This window comes from Rattus norvegicus, chromosome 15 (assembly GCF_036323735.1).
Source record: "Rattus norvegicus strain BN/NHsdMcwi chromosome 15, GRCr8, whole genome shotgun sequence".
Lineage (NCBI taxonomy): Eukaryota > Metazoa > Chordata > Mammalia > Rodentia > Muridae > Rattus > Rattus norvegicus.
The window spans coordinates 58,608,910-58,629,321 of record NC_086033.1 but is presented as its reverse complement, the minus strand read 5'-3'; the positions used below and the strand labels follow the sequence as shown (position 1 = coordinate 58,629,321).

Genomic DNA, 20,412 nt, shown 5'->3' with positions numbered 1-20,412 from the left:
TGTACATGTATGTAGATATCATGCATTATGCAAGATCTATGTCTGTGTCTTAGTCTTTCTCCATGAGGTACACACCTGCTGAAATACTGATTGGGTGTTGAAATTTGTACAGCCCCCTTCGAGAGGGAACGTTCCTAAATGTTGCCTCATTCTTGCCCCTGCCCCCTGGTCTCCTTGACACCAGCACAGAACGCAAGGATGGAGCTTGAGAATTCTAACTAGTCTGGGGAACTGTTAATGCCCACACAATTTTACATTTGATTCTGTTTCCATGACAAATTTTTCATTTCAGAAGAAAAGAACATTTCTAAAAGATCAAAATTAAATCCCTCTGAAGACTCGAAGGAGGATGGCAGCTCCGGGAAAGCATCAGAATGAAATAACACCATGTCACTTGTGACATTTACAAACTTTACCCAGTGCCTCAAGATTGTGATGTTTAAAGTTCAGTTTTTCCTTTTTCCTTTTGTGTGTTTCTCTCTCCTGCCCAGGCCAGCATAGCTCTTAAACTCTTTACCGATGCAACAAAGTCTAGTTTCTTTGATGGGATCATTGCTGAATGAGGCGTTTTAGTCTAATAAAAGAATTGTCATTTGGCCCAGAGCAAGAAAGCTCCATTCACATGAACACAGACATAGAAGGAAGCATGAATATAGGCAGATGCATAGATAGGTAGACCAATCTACATTTGGACAATTCCTCTTCCTCTTTCCCATGGATATTCCTTAGCCACCTCACAAGAACTTTTTCCCCCATCTAACTCTAGTTCTTTCTAGATTTTATCATCAGTTTGAACTGCCTTCCTGGAAATTGTTGAAAAATGATGGGTGACTTGTGCTAATCCATTCCCAAAGAGATGTTGCTTCTTGGCCTGAACAGGTAAGAATCCTTGAATTATTTCAAAGGACCTAGTTGGACTACCACTGTCATTAATAAGCCCCTGTTGCGTGCGCATACATGCGTGCGAGCACACGCGTACATGCGCTCGCACACACACACACACACACACACACACACACACACAAACAGCAAACAACTGATTCTCTTCTCAGTACCCTTCTTCTATTTCCTATTTGATCTTCCCAACAATGCAAAAGATATTCTTCATCAGTAATAAGAATCCCACTTATAACTGTACCTTTACGTGGCAACATACTGTCAGTTATGAGTGACTAGTTAGTTATAGTTATAGTTATGACTAACTATGAGCAAGTTTATCCTGAGCCGGCAGTTCCAGGCCTGTAGGTACCTACAGAAGAATGAGCGAATATGTCCACACAGAAACTGACATTGGTCACAATAGTTATGTTGGCTTGTGTTGGCTATCAACTTCAAAGGGTCTAGAAAATCACATAGGAGATGAACATCTCAGCATATCTGTGAGGGGTTATAGGGATGAAGTTTGCCTCTGTGTGTGTCTATGAGGGCTGCATAGACAGGTTAACTGATGTGGGAAGACCCACTCTGGAAGAAAAAAATAAGGAAAGTGGTACTAACATCTGTTGCTCTCTATTCCCTGGCTGCAAAGTGACCAGCTTCTCTAAGCTACTGCTGTCCTGTCTTCCCCACCATGATGGCCTGTACCCTTGAACATGAGACATTAAACCCTCCCTCCGTTAAGTTGTTCCTGTCAGTTATTTTGTCACAGCAACAAGACAAGAAACTAATGCAATAGTTCAAGAAAGCAACGATCCGATTGCCTGCTGACTGGGAAATGTATGACTGGTGCCGAGTTCTTTTAAAAGCCACGCAGCAATGAAAAGGAACTATGTATGAAACAATATGGATGGACACCATAAAGGACTAAGTAAAAGAATAAACACACACAGGACTGTGCGGAGTGTATGTATATAAAATTTATAAAAATGTCAAAATTGGCCAGGGCTAGGCAGGGGAGCAGGGCTGACTGCAAACAGGTAAAGTGGGCTTCTCCAGTCCATAGAACAATGCTCTGCTGAAATTTTGTTAATGTTTGGAGTAGCCTTTTCCATGACAGCCTCAAACAGATAGTCACGATGTCCTTCGGCGAGTGAATGGATCAGCAGGGGCACATCCACACAGCTGGGCATCATCACAGCTGCAGTGAGGAACGTGCTATTCAGGGCAAAAGAAAAGTAGAGAACTCATAACTGCATACTTAATGTAGAAACAAAACTGAGGATAAGGCAGGCTGAAAGAGCTCCGTGCTGTACGATTCTAATTACGGCATCGCCTGGAAAAGACGAAACCGTACTGACAGGAAAGGATCAGTAGTTGTTAGGTTTGCATCTGTAGTGTGTGGCAAGGGATGGCTGAGTGTGTAAAGCATTGGGTGTGTTAGGTTAGTGACGTAAAGTCACCCGAAATAGTGGATAGAGAGAGCTAGTCTGTCAGTGAAGAATAAAGTTTGCTTTAATGTAAATTTGAAAACAAGAAAAGTTTGTGCAGGAGAAGATACAACAGAGGACTATAAACTGAGATGAAGACAGGTAAAACACAGGGTTGCCATGCACAGTGACGTAGGAAGTGGACAGAGCTCATAAGGAAAGGGTAAGAGATGTTCTTAAAGCACTCAACTGGGTATGCCTGTATCCAAGACGGTAACTGTCTCTGAGGTCACTGTACATGCACATTAGATGTGAGCAATGAATTACGTTGATGACAGATGGCAAAAAGCAGGTTTATCACTGTTGAAACAAAAATCTAGGTAAGGGGAGGAGTCTAAAATAATTGACAGCATAATAAATTAGGATTGGAAACATAAGAGTTCTCTCCTACTTAGCTTAATATAAATGGGTATGTGTCAAAGAATTAACAGACATGTGTTAAGTACATGGGTGAGCCTACTCACACATATTTTCTTGTTCTGACAGCTAAAGAGAGTCTGGAAACACTGACAACCTAGTGCCAAGCAAACCTGATGCTCTTCAGATTGTGGATCTGTTTCTATCCTTCCACAGAAGGAACATGGGCTCCCAGAGAAATGGCTACTTCTAGGACTGGGGCAGGAATTATTCAAATGATCTTAAATATCTTTGTGTGTATGGTATTGCAGTGTGTATGTATGGTGTGTGTGTGTGGTGTGTATGTGTACATGCACATACATGTACTCGTGTGTACATGTCTATGCATGTGCCCATATCTGCACACACACACACACACACACACACACACACACACACACACACACACACACACACTAATAGGTTTGCATGGACCTGTGTGCATATATAGAGGCAAGGGACTGATACTAATTACTTTCATTATTATTTTGAGGCAGGATCTCTCACTGAACTTGGAGCTTCCTCTTTTTGGCTAGGCTCACTAGCCAGTGACACCCTGAGCTCTTCCTGTCTCGATCCCTGCCCCTCACTCTACTATGGTGTTACAGGTGCACATGGCCATTTATGGTCTTTTAGTTTTGCATGTACTTATCACACACGTGTGTGTGTGGGGGGGTACATGCAGACCAGGGTGTGGTTGTGGTAGTCAGAACAACTTGCTGCAGCTGGTTCTTTTCCTCTACTATGGAGGCTCCAGGAACTGGTCTGAGGTCAGTCATCTGGCTTGGTAGCAAATGCCTTGACTTACTGAGCCACCTAGCTAGCCACACAGACAGCATCTTTAACGGGGGATTCTGGGGATCTGAACTCCGATTCTTGTATTTAAACAGGAGGTGGTCTTCCCGCTGAGCCTCTTCCTACAGCCTCTGCAATAGCTTATATTACAAACATGTAAGGAAATGTCCACCATGTAAAAGGCAAAACTCCACAGTGAGAGTGTGCTAGCTACTTTCCTCATCACTGGGCCAGAACATGCTGGGAACAGCTTAAAGGATGAGGTGCATTGGGCTCGTGGTACCATTGTGATGGGGAAGGCAGAGTAATTGACCTACCCCCTGTCTATGGCCACCATGGGAAGCTGCTTCTCACATTTCAGCAGATCAAGAAGCTGAGAAAAGAAACTGCTACTGTTCAGTGTGCTTTCTCCTTTCTTTCTTTTGTTCACGACAGGGTCCCAGTTTATAGGATGGTGTTGCCCAAATTCAGTGAGAATCTTCCTCTGCAGTTAATCCTAAATTGTGTCAGAGACACATTCAAAGGGGAGCCTTAGTAAAATGGCTTAGTGTTTCTTAATCCAACCAAGATGCCAATCAAAATGGAGTGTCACAGGGAGGTGTTACAAAGGGGCAGGGAAGCTAGCTGAAAGAGCATCGATGCCCGAGGAAGGAAGAATTTGAACAAAAATTTAGAGTAGAATTGGATGGCAATTGAAGATATAAAATAGCTGTAAATGGGTCCTTAATGAAGAAAGGAAGGAAGGAAAAATGAAAGGAAGGAAGAATGAAAGGAAGGAAGAAAGGTGTTGTGGTAAAAATTCCAACCCAAATAAGCCCATGCAAAGAAAACACAATCAGTATGAATACAATCTGCGTACCTAGATTGTGCAGATCTACCACTGCACTACTCTAATCCCCAGCTAGGAGACTCCTTACAACTTGCCATTTCTCCAAACCATGGGCTTCAGCTCCATTGTCCCTCCTCCTCCTCCTCCTCCTCCTCCTCCTCCTCCTCCTCCTCCTCCTCCTCCTCCTCCTCCTCCTCCTCTTCTTCCTCCTTCTCCTCTTCCTCCTCCTCCTCTTCTTCCTCCTTCTCCTCCTCCTCCTCCTCTTCCTCCTCCTCCTCTTCCAGAAGCCCTTCTTGGGGAAGCAGAATTAGCATCAAAATGCAAACAGCACCTAGGCAATCCACAACGGGAAGGAAGGAAGGAAGGATAAAAGGAAGGGACAAAATGACCATATAGAAGAGGTTCTAAACATTGGTGGGCTCTCTACCTTCTGGTTGCACTGAGCATAACTGTGCCCCCTTCCCTTACAGGTGGCACTGCTGTCTGCACACAAATGGCTCCCTTCAGAAGCACAGTGTGGGAGCCCAGAACACCTTTACCATGGAGAACTCCGCCTCTGTGAAAGCACTGCCTGAGACAAGAGATCACCATCACCAATAGTGATAAGCCATGTTGATAGCACGAACCTTGGGAGCGCACAATGAGAAAGGCTCCTTACCATTGTTCTCGCCTCCAAAATCCACATCCCCAGACAATCACAAGAAAAACATCAGATAGATCCCAGGGAAGATGCATCCTACAAAATCCCTCTGGTTGGTCCAGGTTATCCAAGGTGAGGAAATTCAGGGCATTTGTGTCAAAAATCCCTGACCAGAGATAGCAACCTAGGAGAGAAGAAATTTATGTAAGCTCACAGGTTTAGAGGGTACATGTGGTCTACTGAGGCCAGGAAAGCAAAGAGGCTGGTGGCAGTCAGTTGGTAGCAGTGAGAGCTTGCTATGAATGCTTGTATCCCAAGAGGAAGCCATGCATAGGAGGGACCACAAGTGAGGCTGGGCTAAGCCCCACAAGCTGTCTTCCAGTGAGGCTCTGCAACCTATAGATTCTACGGCATCTCCAAGCAGTATCAGCAGCTGGGGAATGAGCACTCAAACGTGAATTTGTGGGGACATACCATAATAGTCAGAATCTGTCACAACTGAGAGGAGCCTACAAGGACATATCTGCAGAGAATGACAGCATGTGATCCTGGATGTGACTTTGGAACAGGATAGGGATTTAAGGTGAAAGTTAAGAAATCAAAATTAAATAGGAACTTTACTACGAATAATGTATCTTGGTTCCCTCACTGAGCCATACTAACGCGCTATGTAGGCTCAGAAGTGGGGTCCCTGCCTATGAGAACCCAATGAACGCCTTTGGAAGTTCTTTTTATAAATGTAAATGTTCTGCAAATAAATCTCAAATAAAATGATCTCTCTTCTGCAGTAACATATGGCAGGTCAGGGGAAGCCTACGGAGACCTAGAGATCAGTTTGATAGATTGAACTGGGAACCACAAAGGTAAGCTTTAGAAAAACACATGTCATTCGACTCTAGCTTACGACAAAAGGACAGCCAGGAAAGACTTAGAGCTAGAGTTATTATTAATTCATATTTGGCAGGAGCTTCCACTATTAGCAGCTGACAAAACATGGCACAAAAACCCTGAACAGACCTGCATAGGAAAACACAGCCTCTCCCAGCTTTGCCTTTCTTGAGCAGCTGACACCTTCTGAGGCACAAATCACTGTTTTCCTTTTCCTTTTTGTTTTTTTCCTAAGGCTTGTTTGAGGAAGGTCTAACTTCTCTATAGCATGCTTACCCTGTGTTCAAAGACACCTAAAGTCATCCTATGCCTTTATTAATTGTGTTCTTTTATGACTTAGAAGAAGAGTCACTCTCTGAGAAGGCGACTAGTTCTTCCAAACACATCACCAACTAAGTAGTGAAACTGGAGCTCACATCTTTCAAACCAAAGTCTAGTGCCTTTTTGATGCATAAAAATGGCGCAAGTGAGGGTACTTTAGTCCTGTTTGGCTTATCCTAGCAGACACCGGTCATCAAGAACAAAACTGATACCATCTCAAGTGAACCTTGGCCTTCCAACCAAACACTACCTGCCATAGACACACTGGGGAAGTGTTCCTAAGTGACATTTTCTTCATGTCAGCTGATGCTTCCCGTCTTCGGTCTACACCTCACCTTCTCTACTGTACCTGCTCCTTGCGGGCCTCTGATCATTCGTGTCACAGCTCCCAAAGCCCCTTAGCTGGTGGGCAGATCCCCTGCACCTCACTTGATTCTACTTCTGCAATTCAGCTTTAGTCTGCCTGCTCAACTGGACAGCCCTGAAACCCTGGTTCCTGGCCTAAGACTGCTTAGCTCTGCCAATGTGCAGAACATCTTCAACCTTTTAAGAAACAGGACCACCTTCACTCTTTCTAAAGTTTCTCCCAGAACACAGAACATTTGAGAATTCAGAGTTCTTATAAATATCTAATTCTACCTCCTGTCCTTTCTGAGGGAAGTTTTAAATATGTGTGACTTCTACTGAATGAGGAATTGGGTCATGATATTCAATTTCAAAGTACTATCTCATTGACCTCTAGACTTACCTCTTGTTAACATGAGACAGAAGTACATTCTTAAGTGCAATTCGGATGAATAGCAGTGAAGAAAAACCAGTCAGTAGGACAACTTTCCCTTCAGAAGAGAGCCTCAGGCTTGAACAATCTAACCATTAAAGGAACAGTGAGACACCGAGATGTACTAAGTTATTTGTAAATGGAGTTCCAAAGACCATTCAGGTTGCCCTAGTTGGGAATATTGCTGAAGAGATTCCTATTTCATTCAGTAAGATGGGAAGTGGCTCTGATAACTTGAAACTAGTTTTTAAACCCATATAAAAAAGTTTACATTTGGGATCATTCAGCCAATGAGAACTCATCTCCATTAGTGTGGCCCAGAACACAACTATTTTTCTTAGCCTTTGCTAATTCTCATGGAATTCTGATAATAATTCTGAATTTGAGTCTAGATCAACTCAATAGATTGAGATCTGTGTGGTGGTTAGAACAGGAAATGTTCCCCCTATAAATCAAGCATTTAAACCCTTGGTCCCCATTGGGGTACTGTTGAGAAGGTTTGGAGGGTATATGGCCCATTGGAGCTGTGGCTTTGAGAGTGTACAGTCCTATTCCTACTTCTTTCTTGATCTGCTCCCTGGTTCCTACTGAAGATGGAGCCCTCAGCTTCCTGCCACCATGCCTGACGCTTTTCATCACATCATGATGGACTCATCTCTCTGAGGAGACCTTCTTCTGGACAGTGACTTGGCCGGGCTGTTTTATCACAGCAATAGAAAAGTAGCTAATACAATCTGTAGGCTTCCAGAGGTTGCAAAGTCACCTAACTGCACCAGGTGCCTGAAAGGACATCCAGAAAGTCCGAAAAGAGCTGACACGGAGCCAGTGAAGAGGAATGAGGCCAGAAAAGATAGCAATGGCAGAATTCCAGCTATAGGAGCTAAAGAGAACCATTCAGCAAACAGAACACTTCCTGAGGTGTGGGAAGGAGGCACAAAGATGGGGAGAGAGCGCCAGAAGGGTTGTGATAGTGAGCTCAAAGTCATAGGTCAGAGAAAGGGGGAGCCAGGAAAAGGCAGAGAATGGCCAGGGAGATGGTTCGGTGGGAAAGAACGTTTCCTGAACAAGTCTGAGGACCTGAGATAGATCCTTGGCATCAAAGTAAAAAGAATCAAGTGTAACTGTGTGTACCTGTCACACACGGCACTGGTGACAGAAGAGAGAAGAGACAAGAGGATCACCAGTGCCTGCTGCCTTCCAGCCTCACTGAAAAGCAATGAGCTGCCTCACTGAAAAGCAATGAGCTCCCGACTCATGAGAGACTGTCTGAAGGGAACAGGGCAGAGAGTTCTACCGTAGAAAACTCAGCATCTTCCTCTGCTCCCCAGTTTCACACACATAAGAGGGATCAAGAGAACGCATATGCATATACTATACATACTCGTGCATGCACACACACACACACACACACACACACACACGGCAGGGGAGGGAGAGGGAGAGAGAGAGAGAGAGAGAGAGAGAGAGAGAGAGAGAGAGAGAGTAGTAAAGTCTGAAGATGATGTAAACTCAGAAGCCAACGCAGGCGGGCAGAACTTTGAAGCATTTAAAAGGCAGGTAGTTAGCTTTCACCTCTTAGATTAAAGCTCAAAGCTAAGATTCTAGGCTATGACTGACTCCTGTGTCCAGGCAGCACACGCTGGGCAGAAAGGCAGGCTATCATTCACTTTAGGAGAAAATGCCAATGGCCACGAAGAAGAACAAAGCCTCTCTGGATCCAGGTTCCTGACTCCTGGGTACAGGGTTCCTGTGCGAGATGGTGGATGGAGTGAGGGTTACCAATTTAAAAAGGAAAAACAGACAGGGCATACATGCTTGAGAAGAGCCAAGACAGCACGGTTATAGAACAAACTAGGATGTTAGGGACAAAGGAGAGACCTGACTTTGGACAGCACAGGAGAAGATGAACCCACATACACGGTGGGTATACGTCACAGTGGGCTGTGTGTCAGGCTGAGCTGAAGGCAAACACTAGGCTCCAGGCTCGTGAGAGAATATGCAGAGATGGAAGGAATGTGCCGGAAACATCTCACTGCTGCTTAGGCCTGGGAAACAACTCACCTGGAAGCCAGCTTGAGCTGCCTCAGTGATTGAAGCCACGGGAGCCGACTGAAGCTATGTGTCAGGCAAGACTCATGTATATGAGACTTCCTGTGTGCCTGTTCTCATCACCCAGAGCTGAAGGAAACCAGTTTACATGGAAAGAAACAAACTGGGAACAAACGGAGCAGAACCAGGATATAGGACTCAGAGAGGTTTAGGTTGACTCCTTAACTAGTAGACAATTACTTCTCTCAGAGAACTCTGTGCTTCCTCACTAATGAATTCCTGTCCCCCATAGAGCTACAGAGGATTAGAATTTGGCTCAAATGTATCCTTAAATTGGATTGCCTTGTGAGACTGCTTTACAAGAATAGAAGGCGGCCACCTGCGACATATTAAAGGCTGTTGATGCAGTCATTGACATAAATACCTGAAGAGTTTCTGTAGCAGCTGGAACGAGCTCAAGGTCTCTTTGTATCCGCTTTTTAATGTACTTCCAAAGCAACTTCATAAAATCGCATCCACTGCCACCAGTGGAGCTGAGGCCTTGTTGGCCCCCCCGGAGTCATCTGCCACTGTTGACTGATTGCCACTGCCGCTCTCAATGTCTTGGAGGTAAAGAACAAATGGAGACAAATCACCAATGCAGAGAAAAGGCTTGAAATGTCTAGACAAAGCCCATGTGTCCCTGGCCAGAATTCTTCACGTGATGACTTCTTTCTTTTTTTAAAGCCCGGCAGGCTCTATCCTCAGCTTATAGAATTTGTAGAACCTTCAAATTTTCCCCAGATGAGTCTGAACAAGGCCCAGATGTCTCTCACATGACGCCCAAAGTTTCCTCCTCTGCCATGATGGAGCTGTCGCTTGTTTAGACAACCAAGACTGCATCTGCTTTGGCTGAGGCTGAGGTGAACTTGGCCTCCATGCTCGCCAGACAGCTTGTTGGGGGGCAGTGTTGACACCAAGCTGTGCTGACCACAGCAGAGGGAACTAGTGTTTAAGTTACTCGGAGGCACGTGTGGTAGAGACTGCGCATCCTTCATCTGCACTCCAGTGCCCCTTGAACTTTGTTCAGTCGTGGGCTTGCCTCTCTGAAGAACCTTTATTAAACATTTGTTATGTGTTAATACTTAAAGAGGCTCACTGTACACATTTATGTGGATAAGACATACCATGATAGCTGGAAAGGTGTTTCAGTAGATAAGAACGCTTGCTACACGAGCATGAGAGCCTGCTTAAAAAGCTAATTTGGCCGCACACACCTCTAACCCCAGCATGGTGGTGATTGGAGACAAGAGGATTTGCAGGGACTTGTTGGTCACAAGCCTAGCTCCAGGTTCAAGAGAAATAAGGTGAAGCTGATAAAGTAGAAAACATGATGCCCTCCTCTGGCCTCTGCATGTTCTCCGTGAGAGTAGTTACTCACCTGTACCCATACCCATGTAAGTCCATATACTACACTCTCACACCTAATACTCTCTCTCTCTCTCTCTCTCTCTCTCTCTCTCTCTCTCTCTCTCTCTCCTCTCTCTCTCTCTCCCTCTCTCTCTCTCTCTCTCTCTCTCTCTCTCTCTCTCTCTCTCCCCCCCCTCCTCTCTCTGCACACAGGCATGCCCATGCACACACACACATACACATACACACACGGAAGAATAAATTAACAAATGCAGAAGGAAATGGTCCTGTGATCAATTGTAATTGCCAAGCTCGTGGTGAGCAGGTAGCTCCTTTTAGGAAGTGTTTTCAGATTGAGATTGTGGCTTAGACTTATAGCTCCATGAAAGACCACTTCCCTAGCACATGAGGCCCTTGGCTTAACCTACAACCCTGCAGTTACTCAGTCAACCAACCAGTAAATTACATGGAAAGAGGAAGAAGGAAGCAGCCCTTTTAAGGAGCTAGCTGACGAGTCTTACCAGCAAAGGGACTAGGCTTGAGAAAGAAAAACCATGGAACTTTCAATGACCTGTCACAGGCTGGAGTGCCACAGCCAGAGCTGACTGGAGAGAGGCAAGAGACGGAAGGAGAGCCCTGAGAAGCCTGGCTCTCACTGAGTTTTACAGGCTGTGACGACAGAAAAGACACTCCAGAGCAAAAAAAAAAAAAAAGCATTGTTTGTTTTTGTTTTTGTTTTTGTTTTGTTTTTTGTGACTAGCATTATCCATCTTGTGAAGACCTTCAGGCTGCTTGTGTAAAACAAATTAGAGAGAACTAAGAAAGGAAACGGAACATTTAGTAAATTAGCTGTAGCCACCCAAGTGATGGACTGCTAGAACAAAGCCCAGCACTGTCATCTGCGCTGGCCACATCCACCCTGGCCACATCTGCCCTGACCAGGGGGCTTCTTTTTCCAGGGAGTGACAGTTAGACAGAGACTCAACACCTCAAAATGATGGGTGTGAACTACTGCTGGGTGCTGAGCCCTAAACTGGACACCAAACTCATTTTCTCAAAGGTCTACAGAATACCACAGAAAATAGAGCTGACAGACTTTAAAATCTGGAGGTAAAGGAGGGGTCCTGTGAAACCTTGTCTTTTGGATATGACATGGATGAGGTAATCATGGTTACCTGCACAAGACCTGCACACACACACACACACACACACACACACACACACACACACACACACACGGCCATACTACAGGGAATGGGGGAGTTAGGAGGTAAGAAAGTAGAGTGAATGTGTTCACAACACACACACAGTGTGTGTGTGTGTGTGTGTGTGTGTGTGTGTGTGTGTGTGTGTGTGTGTGTAGTCATCAAATTTTAAATTTAAAAGTAAAAGGAGCTACTGGCCAGGGAATGAGGTACGCATTCATCATTCTCTCTCCTCTCTTCCAAATCCAATCCCACTCCTAGTCTCATCCCCAGCTCGGTACCGGCCACCAGCTATGACCTCTCCTTCCTGTCTGCCCCCTCTATGGCAGTACATGCAGATCTCCTGTGGCCTTCCTCACCACCTTGTCCCTTTATCTCAGCCACCGAATCCTGCAGGCATTCCCTGGAACCGCTCCACCCATGCTAGACAGGGAAGCAGGTAACTGATCTTCTCTCTCCTTCCTGTCTTCCAAATCCACCCCCTCAGTCTCATCCCCAGCCCTGGAGCAGACACCTGATGAGGCTGCTCTGCCATCTCTGCTCCCGTTCATACGGGACCACATACATCCTCATAGAACACCACTGTTTCCTCCCTCCTGTGCGTCCCCACCTTCCCATTCTAGCCCATCCCCATCACCTAGTGTCAGCTTCTAATAGCTATGTTCACATTGTACTTAGAATCCCCAGGGGCCACACCAGGCAGGACCTCAGAAACATTTCTTACAAGGCAACACACAGCTAAGAAGCAGAGATCAGTGAATGGAAAGATGACAAAGATAAGACCAGACATCACCACCTAGAATTACAGTGATCCCAAACCCAGATGCCTAGACACCAGCATAAAAATACAATCGATAACAGTCAGGACACCATGTCTCTTCTGGAGCCCAGCAAACCTACTATAGTAGGACCTGAGAAATACAATTTATCTGAAGCACAAGACAAGCTACAAAATAGCCTTTATGAATATGTTAGAGTGCCCTAAAGAAGATATGAATAAATCCATGATAAAACCAGATCCAAGCAGTATGTTTCTATAAATCCAGCCCTATATAAGGCGCAAGAAGGACACTTCAACCCAAAGAGGCTAAGCACTTTAAAATCCAACCTCTTTAAAAATATAAAGTCTCTTTTAAAACTCTTTAAAAATTTAGTCTCTCAACTATGATCACTTGTACATTAAAAAAAAAAAAAAGCTAAATACTTTCTTCAGGAGGGGATACCAGGGCACAGTCATACTCAGATCAAAGCAAAACCAAACATCAACAGTGTCAATCACTCATGTCCAATATCTGAGATTCACTCATGATCTTCTGGGCAAGGGGCTTGGTCACTTCTCTGGTTCCACCCTCCGCAGCACACACAGCTTGTCTTCCAAACTCTGGCAGACCCCACCCCATTGCTTCTGCTGTTCTTGGTGGTTGTGGGGTCTCTTGTGCAACTGGGCTGCACTTTCACCAATAGCCTCTCCTATCCTCTCTTCAGGGATGCAGGCCTCAGCTGCTTTTCATGACCCCTTCATGCCTTCAAAGCCAGCACCACCTAGGTGACTCTTAAAACGACCAAGTTCAGATGCCAAGTATGAGGTACCACCTTGGCCACCTCTGGAACACAGCTTTTGTGGTTCCACTGAGGAATCACTTTCCTGAAGATTTCACTTCAGTGATGCTGTTCTCTTCTTAATTACTACAAGGAGTTGTTTGTTCTCTCTCTCTCTCTCTCTCTCTCTCTCTCTCTCTGTTTTTTTGTTTGTTTGTTTGTTTGTTTTTGTTTTTAGCTCCAGCTGACCAGCATCAATTGTCCCAGGAAAGGAAAGGTTTCACTCCTGTGGTTCTGGTCTCTTGTTAACCACAGCCTATCCTACTGACCCAGCTAACAAGAACCACGGATTCTCAACTCAAAATAGCAAACAGCCCTGATAGAGTCTTTAAGTGTCTCTCAGACTTCCCTCTGAGAATCCAGACCTCCACAGTCTGCTTTGATTACAACATTATTGTCCAAGCTTCCACCCAGCAGTTCACCACTCTTTGAACACTCATTAGCTTTTCTAGCGCAAAGGTTGAAAGTCCTTCCACAATCCTACTGAAAACAACCTGGCCAGGTCTGCCATGCCAGTACTCTATGATCCTGATAGCAATTTATCTTACTTAGAATTACTGTTCCTATGATAAAATGCCATGACCAAAAGCAACTTGAGGAGCAAAGAGTTTATTTGGCTTCCACTTCCACTTCAAGGGACATCAGGACAGGCACTCAAACAGGACAGAAACCTAGAGTCAGGAGCTGATGCAGAGGCCATGGAGGGATGCTGGCTTGCTCTTCATGGTTTGTTCAATCTGCTTTCTTATAAAATCCAGGATGTCCAAACCAAGGATGCCACCACCCACAGTGGTATGGGCCCTCCCACATTACACTAATTAAGAAAATACTCTATAGGCTTGCCTACAGCCTTTCAGATGGCTTTAGCTTGTGTCAAGTTGACATAAAACAATCCAGTACAACTGCTCATTGGTGACTCTCAAGGTCAGTGGATTCAGTTTCCCAATAAAATGACACAGAACGGCAGAATAGATCCATCAGAATGAAAAGAGAATCCATCCTGCTGCTACATCCAAGAAACACACCTCAACATCAAGGATAAACATAACTTCAGGGTGAAAGGATGGGAAAAAATATTCTAAGCAAATGAACCTCGGAAAGAAGCTTCTATACCCATCCAAACTAAAACTAATCAGAACAGATAGGGAAAGACACTATATGCTCATCAAAGAAAAAAAAACTACCAAGAAGATATTGCAATTCTTAACATCTATGCACCAAACACAAAGGCAGCCAAGCTCATAAAAGAAACACTACTAAAGCTTAAGTCACATATTAACCCAACACATCGATAGTAGTGGGAGGCTTCAGTACCCCATTCTCACCAATAGACAGGTCGTCCAGACAAAAACTAAAATGCTAGAGCTAACTGATATCATAAACCAAGTTGACTTAACAAATATTTACAGGACATTTCACCCAAATAAAAAAAAGTACCTTATTTTCAGCACCTCATAGAACCTTCTTCAAAATTGACCACATACTTGGTCACAAAGCAAATCTGAACAGGAATAAGAAACAAAATTGAAATCTCATCATATGGATAAAAGCTGGATATCAGTAACAACACAAATCTTACAAACTCAGAAACTGAACAACTTACCACAGAATGGAAAATAAGTCAGGGCGGAAATTAAGAAAGAAATGAAAAACATTTTAGAACTGAATGAAAATAAAAATACAACATCTTCTACAACACACCCAAATATGGGACACAGTAAAGGTGGTTCTAAGATGCCAGTTCATAGCACAAACTTCTTACATTAAAAAGAAGGAAGGAAGGAAGGAAGGAAGGAAAGGAGGAAAAAGAAAGAAAGAAGGGAAGAAAGAAAGAAAGAAAGAAAGAAAGAAAGAAAGAAAGAAAGAAAGAAAGAAGGAAAGAAAGAAAGAAAAAAAGAAAGAAAGAAAGCTCCCATATTAGTACCCCAGCAGCACACCTGGAAACTCTAGAACAAAATAAGAAATATTCCCAAAAGGAGTAAACAGCAAGACATAATCAAACTAAGGGCTGAAACTTGTAAAATAGAAACAAAAACAATACAAGGAATCAATGAAGCAAAGACTTGATTCTTTGAGGAGATCAGTCATGATTCCTGTCTGTTTTCAAAGGAGAAACCAAAAATGTTTTGGATTCAGATGAGAGGGTAGGTGGGGAGAGACCAGAGAGAGTCAGAAGGAAGGGAACTGTAATCAGAATACATTGTATGGAATATTAATTTTCAGTAAAAGAAAACAAAAAGCAAATGGAAGGTGTATTGGAGCCCAGACAGAATTTGTTAATAGATTCAATATGGGGTTCTGTAAAGGGAAGGAATTAAGACTAATTACTAGATTCTGGTTGGACAGCTGAATGGAGCTGAATGGAGGATGGAGGTGGATATATATATGAAATCAAGAGAATGGAAAGTAGACTTTCTGGTGAGGACATCATCAAACATTTGCGACATATTAAGGTGGATGTGCCAGCAAGACATTGAAGCACAGTACAGCATCAGCACTTACGCCTGTCAGCATTTATGTGTGCTCCCTAACTAACGTAAATGCTTTTGAGTTCTTACTACCTGTAGTAACTGAACCCAGTGTGGAGTACACGAGAGCCTTAACCTTACGACATCTACAACTGTTCAGGCAAGACAGACACTGGGCAAAGAACTAAGATGCTAGGAGAATGAGGAGAAATTAAGGAACTCAGGAAAGAAGAGGCAGGAGGGAGAGCTGACAGTCTTGGTGGTGACTGAAGGTTTTCTAAAGAAGGAACATTTAAAATCCATGCAATGTGCTCGATGGAAAGGGAGGGGAAGAGCTACATGCAGAACACGTGTGGAACATGTGTGGTGCCCCGGGGCAGGAGAGGTTAGAACTTTCCAGGAACAGCTTCTATAGGACTAATTATTTCCCAGGAGAGCCTAGTTCTTGTGGAATTCCTGGTTTCAGGGCTGGCTTCAGTGTTCATCCAAACATTCTGGAGTAAACCAACAGCAAATCCAACTCCCACAGTCCAGCCGGAGTCATGGCTACTGAGCTATTCTTTCAGCCCCAGACCTCCCTTTATGGTCCACAGAGCCCTGATAGCTTGTCACCTGTCACTCGCAGAATCTTGAAGAGTGTTACGGGAAAGTTGTGCATTAATAAAGGCGGCAAGAATTAGTAAGGAGGAACCAGCTTTGGACCACAGAGGCACCTCAGGGGATGAAGGCAGACAAAGAGATAGAGTAACATGTGTTTGGAGCTGGCAAGCGTCTGGAGGAGGAGGAACTTATGAACTGGTTTATTCATGAAGCTCCGACAGCATCCTGTCTGGAGACCATGGTCTTTCTCAGCTGCAAGAGGACCCCCATATTTGGTAACAGCCTTGATTTTTTTCTTAACCAGTGGGTTTCTTCAGATTCTCCAATGCTAATGGCAGATGCAAATGACCTAAGGATCCTACCAAGAGAAGGACAGTGATCTCCGGAGGCTAAGCTTACGGCCACAGAACTTTGCTTCCAGTGGCCATGCCTCCATACCTTCACAGGAAGTACAGAGGCAAACCACTTAGAGAAAGACACTGGCCCTTCAGCAACGCTAATATTCCCCAGCCCCATACCCTATCCAACTCCAGAGCCTCTGCCATTTAGATGCTCTCAAGCTTAGCCCCGCCCCCGCCCCCAGAACTAATTTGAAAAAAAATCAATTTCTCGTTGGTTGTTTCTTAAAGTGTGATTGCATAAAAACAGACAAAATGAAACAAACAAACAAAAAAAACAAAAACAAAAAACCAAAAATAACCAACTCAGTAGTGCCAAAACTGAAAATGAAGACAAGAGGAGAAAAGGTGGAGTGGGGTGAATCCTTAGGAGAGGAAATGAACCTATTGTGAATCTGTTTCCCAGTGAGTCGCGTATTCACACAGCTTTCAGACATTGGCACCAGAGACCGCAGCTGAGGTGATGAGGCCCCAAGCAGTCTTTCTGAAAGCAATACAAGATGGAAAGTTAGGTGAAATAGCTTCTACCCCACTTGCTCTCCCTCCCCTTCAGTGCACGGCTGCTCTTCCAGAACACTGGACATGCAGCCCATGCGGTGGGAGCACTAGAGACCTGGAGCCTGGGCTTTGTTTCCTTGTCTTGAGGGAGAGCCAACCGTCTCTTTAGATGAAATTAAAACAGTGCTGTGGGGCAGGCTTCGAATAAGTGGAGACAGGATTTAAAGCCTTAAAAGAATTCCATGTGGCTCTGCAATGGTGGACGCGTACTGTTCATCCATAAAACACAGATAATGAAAGCCAGTGTAAATTGTGAACTCTGGGTAATAAACGTACTGACAGCAGTTCATCCAGGGTAAGGAATCCACCCCATTAATACAAAATGCTAATGACACAGGGATGTAGGAGGAGACCAGGGGGGAAGGTGGAAATTTGCTGTCCTTTCTGTTTTCTTCTCTGGAATCCTGACACTGTTGGAAGAGACGTAGTCTGTTAATTAAGAATAAGTTACAGGTCTAGAGTTAACCACCAAGCTTAGAAGCGTCCTGCATTCAGTATTCTCGGACCCTGATTGACTTTTAGCATCTGCTATTCCTGGTTTGCAGCATGTCAAACTTGATAGTAAATGAAAAAAGAGCCTGCATCCCACCCCAGATTGTTCTTCGGGCTGGGAATGGATAAAAACACACTGATAAAGAAGGAAATAATTCCAGTCAGTAGAGACTTCAAAGATGACGCTCACAGCGCAGTGGCTGAGGAGGATGAAGAGGGCTACTTTAGGCATGGTGATCAGAGATGGCTATCTATCCAGAAGGGGGCAGTTGAAGTCATCTGTCCTTAAAGAAAGTCACTTGGTTTATGTTGTTCCAGTCAGCAACCATCAACAACGGTGGTCCACTCTGCTTCCCTATCTTCTCCAGGATTTGTTTCAAGTTGTTGACACCCATTCTGCAGGATCGTAATTCAGAATCTCAGCACACAACACCAATGGCAGGTTTTTGAAAAAAACAACTAGAACTCTCGCTCCTTTCTCAGTCTTTAAATGCAGTGTTTGTGAAGTGTCAGGACACTGCTGTGCCATTACCGCACTAGATCGAGCCCCAGTTTTAAGGAGTCATAGGTAATAAACAGCCAGGTTGCACCTTGCGTCTGGCTGACAGAAACTCTAACATGTTGTGATTGTTGAACTAATCCTAATCCCAGAAATGTGAAAATGAGAAGAAAAAAATACACACCAGTTTGCTATGCAACAAATAACCACATGCCTGTTAGTTTAAATGACATAAAGTTTTCTTATGATTTGGAGGTCAATGTCCAGATGGGGCCAGTGATTGAAGTCATACTCCATTTGGAGATTTGGGGTTTTAGTTCCTTGCTCTTTTTTTTTTTTTTTTTTTTTTTTTTTTTTTTTTTTTTTGCTCTTAGCACTTCAAGTCTTACACCTTTAGCCCACGGATCCACCTCTGCCTCTGAGCCACCTCAGCCATCATATTGCCTCTGTCCCTGCAACACAAATAACCCTTTGCCTTCTTCACAGCAACACCATCTTGCTTTGGTTTACTGTCCATTTGAAGATCTTAGACATCTTAGGATAATAAACATAAGCCAACAAAAGTTTTTTTTCCTGTATCCATAGTAACATTTGCTTACAGATGCTAAGGATTTAGACTCGGGCCTCTTTGGGATTCATTACTCAGTCTGTCATATTAGACACAATGAAATAGGCAGATGTCAAGTAAAGCCTTTGGGTAAGGTTATCAAGTGGTGAGTATAGGTATGAGGAATGTTGTGTTCTTACAGTCAGAAATGATGAGGAGAGATGACCCATGGAAAGAGACTGCAGAGTGCTGGCCTGTGAGGCAATTAGGCAACCCGAGTCTCTGTAGTCAGTCAGAAGAGATGCTCCAGTGAGTGGCGACTGTCGCCTTCATCAAATCCTGCTCAGTATGCTAAGGACTTAAAGGCCAGAACTAGATCTGATGCCCTTCACGAGGACAACTTAAGAGAAAGAGAGATGTTCACATATTCTGTTTGGAGTAAGCATAGAGGAGAAGGAGTGGAGAGGTGAGGGATACAGATTTCCCCACAGTGAGATATGGATGGTGAGAATGGAGTGCTTTCCCAGGCTTTATGACAGAAGGTGAGGGAGCAGAGTAGACTGGGAGACACACAGTGAGGAGTAAGCTGAGAGCAGAAAGTGAGAAGCAGATACCTCTCCATGGGCAGTGAGTGTTCCTCCACACAATCATTAAAGGTGTGGCCTAAGAAACAGTGTATTGATCGGCACCAATGTCACTGGGCCACACCGGAATTTATGTGCTTTTGCTAATCACCGATGACTAAATATTAAGTCTACATGGATGCCTCACTGTTCAGACGGTGAATGGAAGTCACGATGGTGACTTCCCTGTGTTAATTTGATTTTTTTTTCCCCTCAGCTGTACACCTTTTAATTGTTTCATTCCCCAACAAGAAATTGCTAGTCACTCCGCTGTGATTATGATGAATTCTTTTAATGAAATCATGCCCTCACCCTTCGTGGTTTCATGTGAATCTTCTAATATAAAAATCGAAAGTTTGTTTGGAAAGAATGAGGCAAACCATCTCCTGTCTAGATTATTATACAATATGAAATAACTAGAAATGCCTTACTATCCTGACGGTTTTGAGGAAGCAATGACCTTGCGTCTGGCTGACAGAAACTCTAACATGTTGTGATTGTTGAACTAATCCTAATCCTAAAATAGCAGCTATCTGTTCATTCTGCACCCACGTCCGGCATTTTGCGAGGTAATTCCTCATCTGGGGGACAGCACTGCATCACTCTATAAGTGAAGCAAGGCTTTACCCACATCACTAGGAACCCGCCATTTACAAGTGCCAGAGCTCCACTCCCATGACGCACTCTTCCTCTCCTGATCTTCCTCTGGATTTCTTCCCTACACTTGCTCTGTGAACTACTACATTTCTCGCCAATGGGTTTGTTGTGGCAGTATGTTAGTGGTTTTCTGTAAACTGAAAACCCAATGAATATCCCAGAGGTCACATTTAGGATGAGGAAAACCTCATCCACGTATTCCATACAATTGCCCTTACATTTTGGGCACAGATAGACACTTCCTCTGGTGTTCCTGTTCTGATTTGCATGTAAAATGTCCCCTGCAGACTCATGAGTTCAAAGCACTTGGTTCCC

General features: G+C 44.1%; 1 long non-coding RNA gene across 3 annotated transcripts in view; it reads right to left on the bottom strand.

The window, feature by feature from the left end:
* The window catches only part of LOC102546462 (uncharacterized), a 209,570-nt gene that overhangs the window by 49,906 nt on the left and 139,252 nt on the right, over positions 1–20,412 (bottom strand). For 2 of the 3 annotated variants that reach the window (XR_010058214.1, XR_005494365.2), the window contains 2 exons: positions 9,487–9,664; positions 5,045–5,210 (listed from right to left, as the gene is read on the bottom strand). This is a non-coding gene — a long non-coding RNA (uncharacterized LOC102546462). The remainder of the gene's footprint in view (positions 1–5,044; positions 5,211–9,486; positions 9,665–20,412) is intronic. The other variant, XR_005494366.2, reaches the window with a different exon arrangement.